The sequence below is a fragment of the Ambystoma mexicanum genome, chromosome 3p, assembly GCF_040938575.1.
Source record: "Ambystoma mexicanum isolate Mex_15411 chromosome 3p, UKY_AmexF1_1, whole genome shotgun sequence".
NCBI lineage: Eukaryota > Metazoa > Chordata > Amphibia > Caudata > Ambystomatidae > Ambystoma > Ambystoma mexicanum.
This window is the reverse complement of record NC_090925.1, coordinates 168,193,808-168,201,005: the sequence shown is the minus strand read 5'-3', so window position 1 is coordinate 168,201,005 and position 7,198 is coordinate 168,193,808.

Sequence of the window (7,198 nt, the reverse complement as noted above, 5' to 3'; positions counted from 1 at the left end):
ACGCATCTTCTCACGTTCCACCACCCCACAAGGGCCCCGGCTCCATTGTCAATAGCCGTCATCTCTCAACACGTCTTCTACGAAAAGGTGCTTGTTAGCACACTAGTGGCACACCCTGGCCCTCGTGCAGGCTCCAGGCATGGGTGATGGCTGAGCTAGGTTGTTTAGCTACATTCATCAGAATGTTTCATACAGCAATTAAAGCTGACTGTCTACCTGTCCCTACACCACCCCTCAGCCATCTTCTTTTCTGAAGACACCGAATCTTGACCCGACTCACCAAAGCATTTTCAGCCCAACACCTCCCTTTTTTTATAAACACAATCCTTGTTGCTAAGGTGGCCACATGACTTTGTGCTCACCTCAATCCCATGCCCTACTGAATTCCTACCAGCCATGATTCGGCTCTTTGCAGGCTTGAGACAGAACATCTGCATGTTGTGGATGAAGCCTGCAGGATAGTGCGGTGTTAGCATGCTGTGACCCGCAATCTCTCTGCAAGCTTTGACACTGTGGATTATGGGCCCATCCTGCCCATACTTTACACCCGCATGTGGAGGGAAGTTGATGGAAGTGCTTTTGGCTCCTACCTCACCAGGCATACCCAGCTTGCCCAGTAGGTCCAGACCCAATCCATGCTGTTGGGCAAAGACAAATGTAGGGGGCTGTGGGAAAGAATTGGGATACTCCGGAGTCCAGGGGAAGTCACCAGATAAGTGATGTGGCCCCCAACAGGTGGTAAATGGGGGATTCTGCAGAGTTCACCAAATTTCCCTAAGCATCACTGGCAGGGATTCCTGAAGCACCCGCTTTGCGGAAGTGCTGTCCTTTCTCACCACACGTTGGCATATTTTATATGTGGCAATATGAGGTCTCCCACATTTTTTTTTTTTTTTTTTTTGGCTTATATGGTTTCCATTTAGAAAACCATTGGCCATTTTTATTAATACAATGCAATTGTGAAGATACATACAAGCAATAAAATAAATAAGCTTTTCAAAATAGAGAGAACAGAAACAAACGAGGAAAAAGAACAAGGAAAGGAAACAATAAAAAGGAAGAAGAAAGAAAACTCATGATCTTGAACATTGTGAAAAGAAAATGACGTCTTCATTGTCTCTAATGTGTGGGCAAACTCAAGTTGCGAAGATCCAGTTTTGCAAAAATTTGGGCAGGAAGACGTTGAGACGGAATCTCATGTATTGATGTCTCAGGAACAAGTTGGGAAAGATTTGTATATACCTAGAGAGTTTATTTGACTAGCTCTCGGCGAACCAAAAGTCCTCTCGATTTTTATACGTATACATTTCCTCAAGGCTGGTGATGCAGTCTTTACAGTACAGCTTCTTTTTTAGCCCGCCCGGGTTTTGGGTCAGTGATTCCTCGGTTTCGTTCAGATCTTCTATTAGCTTCTGGCATATATCTCTCCACTCTTTAAGGATGATTTCTTTAGGATCTATCATTGCTTGTTTTAAAGTTTTGAAACTTCCCCTTGAGGTTGTTTCCAAACATATCTGATAAAAGGATATCGAATTCCACCTAGCGATGGCCTTTAGAGACGTTAGCGCTAATTCCCCTCCCACATTATATCCTCATGGGTTAGCTGGCATCAGTAACCAGAATCACTTAAAACGTCAGGACGCGCTGCATAGGTAATGAGTATGCTAGACTTGAAGGGCCCGGCATGCAAACTCACTCATGGAACAGGAGAAAATCTCAACCAGCGTCAGGAGTGCTGGGTAACTCAGGAGAGAAATGCAGAGAGGGAGACAGCGGTGAACAATGACTTTCTTACTGGTGGCGGGTAAAGCTGGTGCACAGAGTGATTCGGCCGCCATGACCGGTCAATCTGATAACATGGCAGACAGCCACTTTAAACCCTCAGCCTGTGGAAAACAGACCGACCAAATCACTTGAGTACACAAATACGCACAACACATGGAATTGAGGGGTAAAAGAGAGGAAAGACATGGGGCGGGGGAGGAATAGGGGAGTGTCCACTAATATCAAAACACAAGGCTAATGAGACAACGGTCCCAGCCTAACAAAGACCTCGTTAGGACAATTAGCAACCTCAGGACAATATAAAAGTGCCAGAAGAATACACATTTTGAGGGAATTCAAATGTGTTTCAGATAGTTGGTGATGATTTGGGGAAGAGAAGTGTTGTGTTCAGAGAGGGCACGAGACTGAACTTGATGGAGAATTTTGCAGGGATGAAACACTGTGCCAACACCATGATGGAAGCCAAAGACGAACCAAATGAGGAGTTTTTGAGACATATCCAGGTCCTGCAGAGGGAACTCAGAACCTGAGAACAAGAAACCAAGAGCCTGCAGTGCGGTCACATGTGAGAAAATCAAATCAAGTGATTATAATAGGCTTGCATCTGAAAACAAGAAACCAAGGGCCTGTGATCAGAGGCGTTGCTAGGGGGGCTGAGGGGGCTATAGCCCCGGGTCTTTTGGTTGTAGCCCCAGATAGAAGCTCAGGTGCTACAACCAAAATGCAAGCTAGCCCCGAATCCTGCCAGTCCCGACATAAGCTTAGCCCCTGATCTTTTCCAAACCTAGCAACACCCCTGCCTGCGAAGGAATCACCTCCACATTCAGGACCAAGAATATGTGGTGGGCCCAAGCCCAGTAGGGTGACCCGTGGCTGATGGGCGAGAAAAGCACCTGGGGGGAGGAGGGGCTTCCTGCCACCAATTCGTTTTGGGTGTCTCTTAAGGTTAGTGGGAATCCTAAGTTCTGGCTGATTGTCATATACTGTGCCTACAACTTCATGGCACGGATGAGGGACCCATGATCTGAGGCTCAACTATCAAGTCCAAGGAAGAGATGATCTGCGGAACTGTAGACACTGGGAGCGAACTGAACGAGGACACATGGCTACTGGGATTCAAAACAGGGAATGGGTCTTGGACTGGGACACCAAACCTTGCATTTGCCTTCTATTAGTCCTCCACCCTGACACTGTTAGCCATTTGCTTTCCATCGTGCGCTCTAGATATGTTCCCCAGCAGACTCTGAAGAAGGTCCTCCAACCGGTATTGCTGTATCCCACAATCTGGTGGTGGGATTAACCCCGAGAAGAAATATGGGAAATCCTGGTTTTGTAGGGCTAGGCAGGGTACACAATTCTATCGAGCAGCTCACCATGTTGCTGTTTTGCTCATCCCCATCTCAATCGTGATTCACAGTGCTCAATCAAGTAGGCCGTTCACAGTTGCTGAACACCAGCTCCTTTTAGACAAATATCCAGCCCAGCCTTTATTTCATGTACAAGTTGTTGGTTGAAGCACACTTCCTCAGGAGTGCTGAGTGTTCTGCTGCTCCTTTACCAACACAGCTGTTTGGAGAGCCCTGGGAGCCATTCCGCCCGGCCACATTCTTCAACACCTGTAAGGAGAGTTTGACTCTGTCCATCAGCTGCTGATGATAGCTTGTATGTCCCCATTTCATCAGCTGATGATGATAGCTTTTATGTCCCCATTTCATCAGCTGATGATGATAGATTGTATGTCCCCATTTCATCAGCTGGTGATGATAGCTTGTATGTCCCCATTTCTTCAGCTGATGATGATAGCTTGCATGTCCCCATTTCATCAGTTTATGATGATATATTGTATGTCCCCATTTCATCAGCTGATGGTGATAGCTTGTATGTTCCCATTTCATCAGCTGGTGATGATAGCTTGTATGTCCCCATTTCATCAGCTGGTGATGATAGCTTGTATGTCCCCATTTCAGGATGGCAAAGATCCAGTGATGCTTGTACCTCCTGTCCACCAACAGCATAACCCCCAACCTTTGGTGCAAAGCTGTTCAGGTTTTGCCTTGGCCTGGCTCACACCATGTGGGCTCTTATTGCCAAACAGGTGCAGCGCAGCGCATTCCACCTGCCGCTTCTTGGAAAAGTGATACCTACGATAGCTTAGTATGACTTAATTTCAGCCTTCTGAATTGTCCAATATAGATAATGGGAATGCAGTCTTTCTTCTTTTTTTCCTTCATTTCTATTTATTGCAGTTTTAAGTGCACAAAAAAACAAGAGCATTGTCCTCAACATGAGACCATCAAGCTGAACACTAGAACATGACCAAGTAATACATGTTTTTGATGTAAACTCTGAATGTCCTCCTCCTTTATGGGGCGCCAGAGTGGATATAGAGAGCATCAGAAAACAACATGGTGAATGTAAATGTTATACCTGTCAATGACATGGAGCAACCCCCATCCCGACCCACCAAGCACACAATTGTCAAAGCAGGAAGAGGGAATGTGTAGGCCACGTGACCCCTTTTTCAGTTTCCCCGTCCCCCGACCCAATGAAACCTATATTGCCTTATCTCAATGTCCATGAGCCCTTTTTCGGAGAACTGAAACCTATAACAGGAGATCCCACCAAACCCCTGATTTATGGCAGTCTGCTGGACTCCAGTCAGTTCAGCACTTAGCTTCCCAAGCACGGATGTCTGCTGAATCGCTTTTTTTGCAGGTCTTCGGCCCTCTCAGCGTCCCAGAAAAAGCACTCTTTTTCTTTCCATGTTGATTTCAATTTCACAGGTCTAAGCAGGGTCTAAGCAGCCCTGCCTTCACCTCTCGGTCCACAAAACCATGCTTAAGGGCATTAAGTTTCTTCCTCCTCTTTTTTCTGTTTCTGGCGCCAAACCTGTAAAGATGTGAATCTTTTGTTGCTGGTGGTAAAGATTGGGCTTCATAGCAGCCGCTTTTACGATCCTCTCTTTATCCCTAATGCCTGATGACTTAACAGTGTTGGGCCTAGTGAGGGGTCCGAGAGCCAGAAGTTACGGAGGAACAAGCGTATACGCATGCGCGAGCCTCGTTTGGGATCACGCATGCACGTTATCAATAAATGCGCCGCGGGACCTCTGAGTCCCTCATTGTATGCATGCGTGTGTGTTTTGTGAGGCGGCCCGAGGCACTCCGGAAGGCCAACATTGGCGACGAGGATGGGATACGAACCCACGCGTGCAAAGAGGGTACATGTTCATCCTGCAGCATTTCTCAATATAAATGGGGTCGTCCGCTATGATACGATAGGTTATTTATAACGCGCTTAATATCCAGAGGTTTCTAAGGGCGGACGTGGTGATCGAACCTGTGTTGCTCCGTGCCGTCTTGCTTCCAAGTCGAGCACGTTGCCCCTGAGCTATCCTCCTATGTCTGAGTCTAGCAGTTCTGGGAGCCACGTCAACTCAAAGGCAATTGGGTCATCCCCTTCTGCACCAGACGCGAGGCCAAGAATCCTAACCTGCTTAGCTCTCACCAAGTTTGCCAGGGTTTCAAGCCTGTTTTCTAAGCTTCTGTTTCCCCTCACAACCGCCTCCAGCCAATGTCCCATCTGTTTCACCATTGGGGTCATTTGAGAGCACTGCAGGTATAATTCGGCAGATTTCTGTTCCAGGGTGGAGGTTCTAGATTCCAATTGGGCTACCTTCTTATTCCTTTTGTCAAACTTATTTTCCAGTCTCGATACAGACTTCTCAATGCATCGCAGATCAGTCACGGGTCCCGTGATGGCGAGACATGCTGATACTCTTCCAGACTTGTCTGCCTACTGAAAGATGCAAAAAAGTCCCCATGCGCTCCTTTCTCCTTTCGTTTGGCCTTCCCTGATGCCATTATGACCCTCTTGCTGTCTAAGCTATCCGGAACACCCAGATAGAACATATATGTACAGGACCTACACTTTCATGGGGCTAGGCTAATCTTTAAGAGTCCTCAGATGTTGCCCATAGCCTCTATATGCACAATGACCACCAGAGCCAGTTGGTATCCTTGTACTCCAAAACGTGTGTGGGCCAGGGGGTCTCGACCCATCTATTCTGCTCGGGGCTAAACATAACCGCCCTCATAGAAAATGGCTCAACTCCCTTCAGCATCCTTGTCTGCGTTGGAATGATCTTTTCCTACCACAAAAAAGATGGCCACCGCATCTGAACTAGTGTCAAAGAGCTATCTCCAGGAGGCCCTCCTCGACCCATGCAATGCCTGGGCCAGTGACTGCCTGGATGGCAGGACATGTGGAAAGAAGAGGCTCCCACTCCTCTGTCTCTATGTGCCACGTTCACCATTTCACTGTGCGGCTCCCCACTTCCAGCAGCCACCTCACTCTTTCCCTCCATACCAAGGACCAGGGCGAACCACACCACTTGCTTCAAAGAGCTCTCTGCTCCCCATCCGTCAGCAAGGCGAGGCGTTCCGAGGCACCCGCGCACATGTCTTCTCCCAAGGATCTGTTTGCCGGGTCGGAGGGACCAGTGCAGTCTCTGCTCGTCCAGGGCCTGGTGCTCCGCTGTCGAGTCAGCTGTCTGTGGCTCACCAACTCCGGTTTGACGATCGCCACCTCTCTGCCGGTCAAATCTGGATATTGTTAAGCCAGCAGCACCCGCCGACCCTCGCTTGATGTTACTACTCCGTGAGTTGTGATCATTTATGGCTTCTTTCCAACATCTAAAGCCACTCGAGCATGGAGCACCTCAGAAAGGCCGCCATCTCCTCGGCCGGATAGCCATGCCCCTTTGTCTTTCTTTTTTAAAAAAATGCTATTGAGCATCAAGTAAATACAGCAGAAAGGTTTTCAGTGGAAAACAAATAACATCCCAAATGTAGTGCCTCAACGCAACAATATAGCAGATTCATATCATGGGTACAATAAAATGGCCTGCCAAGTGGGTCAAGCCTAACAGGACACTGCTAAATCATGTTCTATAGGATGGGACATTGAAGAAAAGAGGGTAGAGAAGAAAAGTACATTTCAGTTAAGTGTAGACATCTCCTCATAGGTCTGCAGCTGAGATCGTCTGCTGAAAACTAACTTTCTTACTTTGGCTGGCATGGCCATAAAGTCTTTGATCCAGCCCTCCCAGCAAGGCTTCCCATCACTTTTCCAGAATTTCAAAATCTTCTTCTTAGCAGTAGGCAACGCCTGATAACACCAGGGCAGAATGATCCAAATATGATACATGACATTTATAACACGCCTGTAAACATGTGTTTCTAGGTACGACAAGACAAAGAGGGGGAAACAAAGGGACGACAAAACAGCGATCTTACTAGGCCTTGTGTCAGTCAGATCGTACAAGTGCGGGGAAGAGGGAGGGCCGAAGTGCCAGAAGAAGTGCAGGTAACACAATAAGTGCAGCCAGGGGGTGTCTCATAAGTGCAGAGAG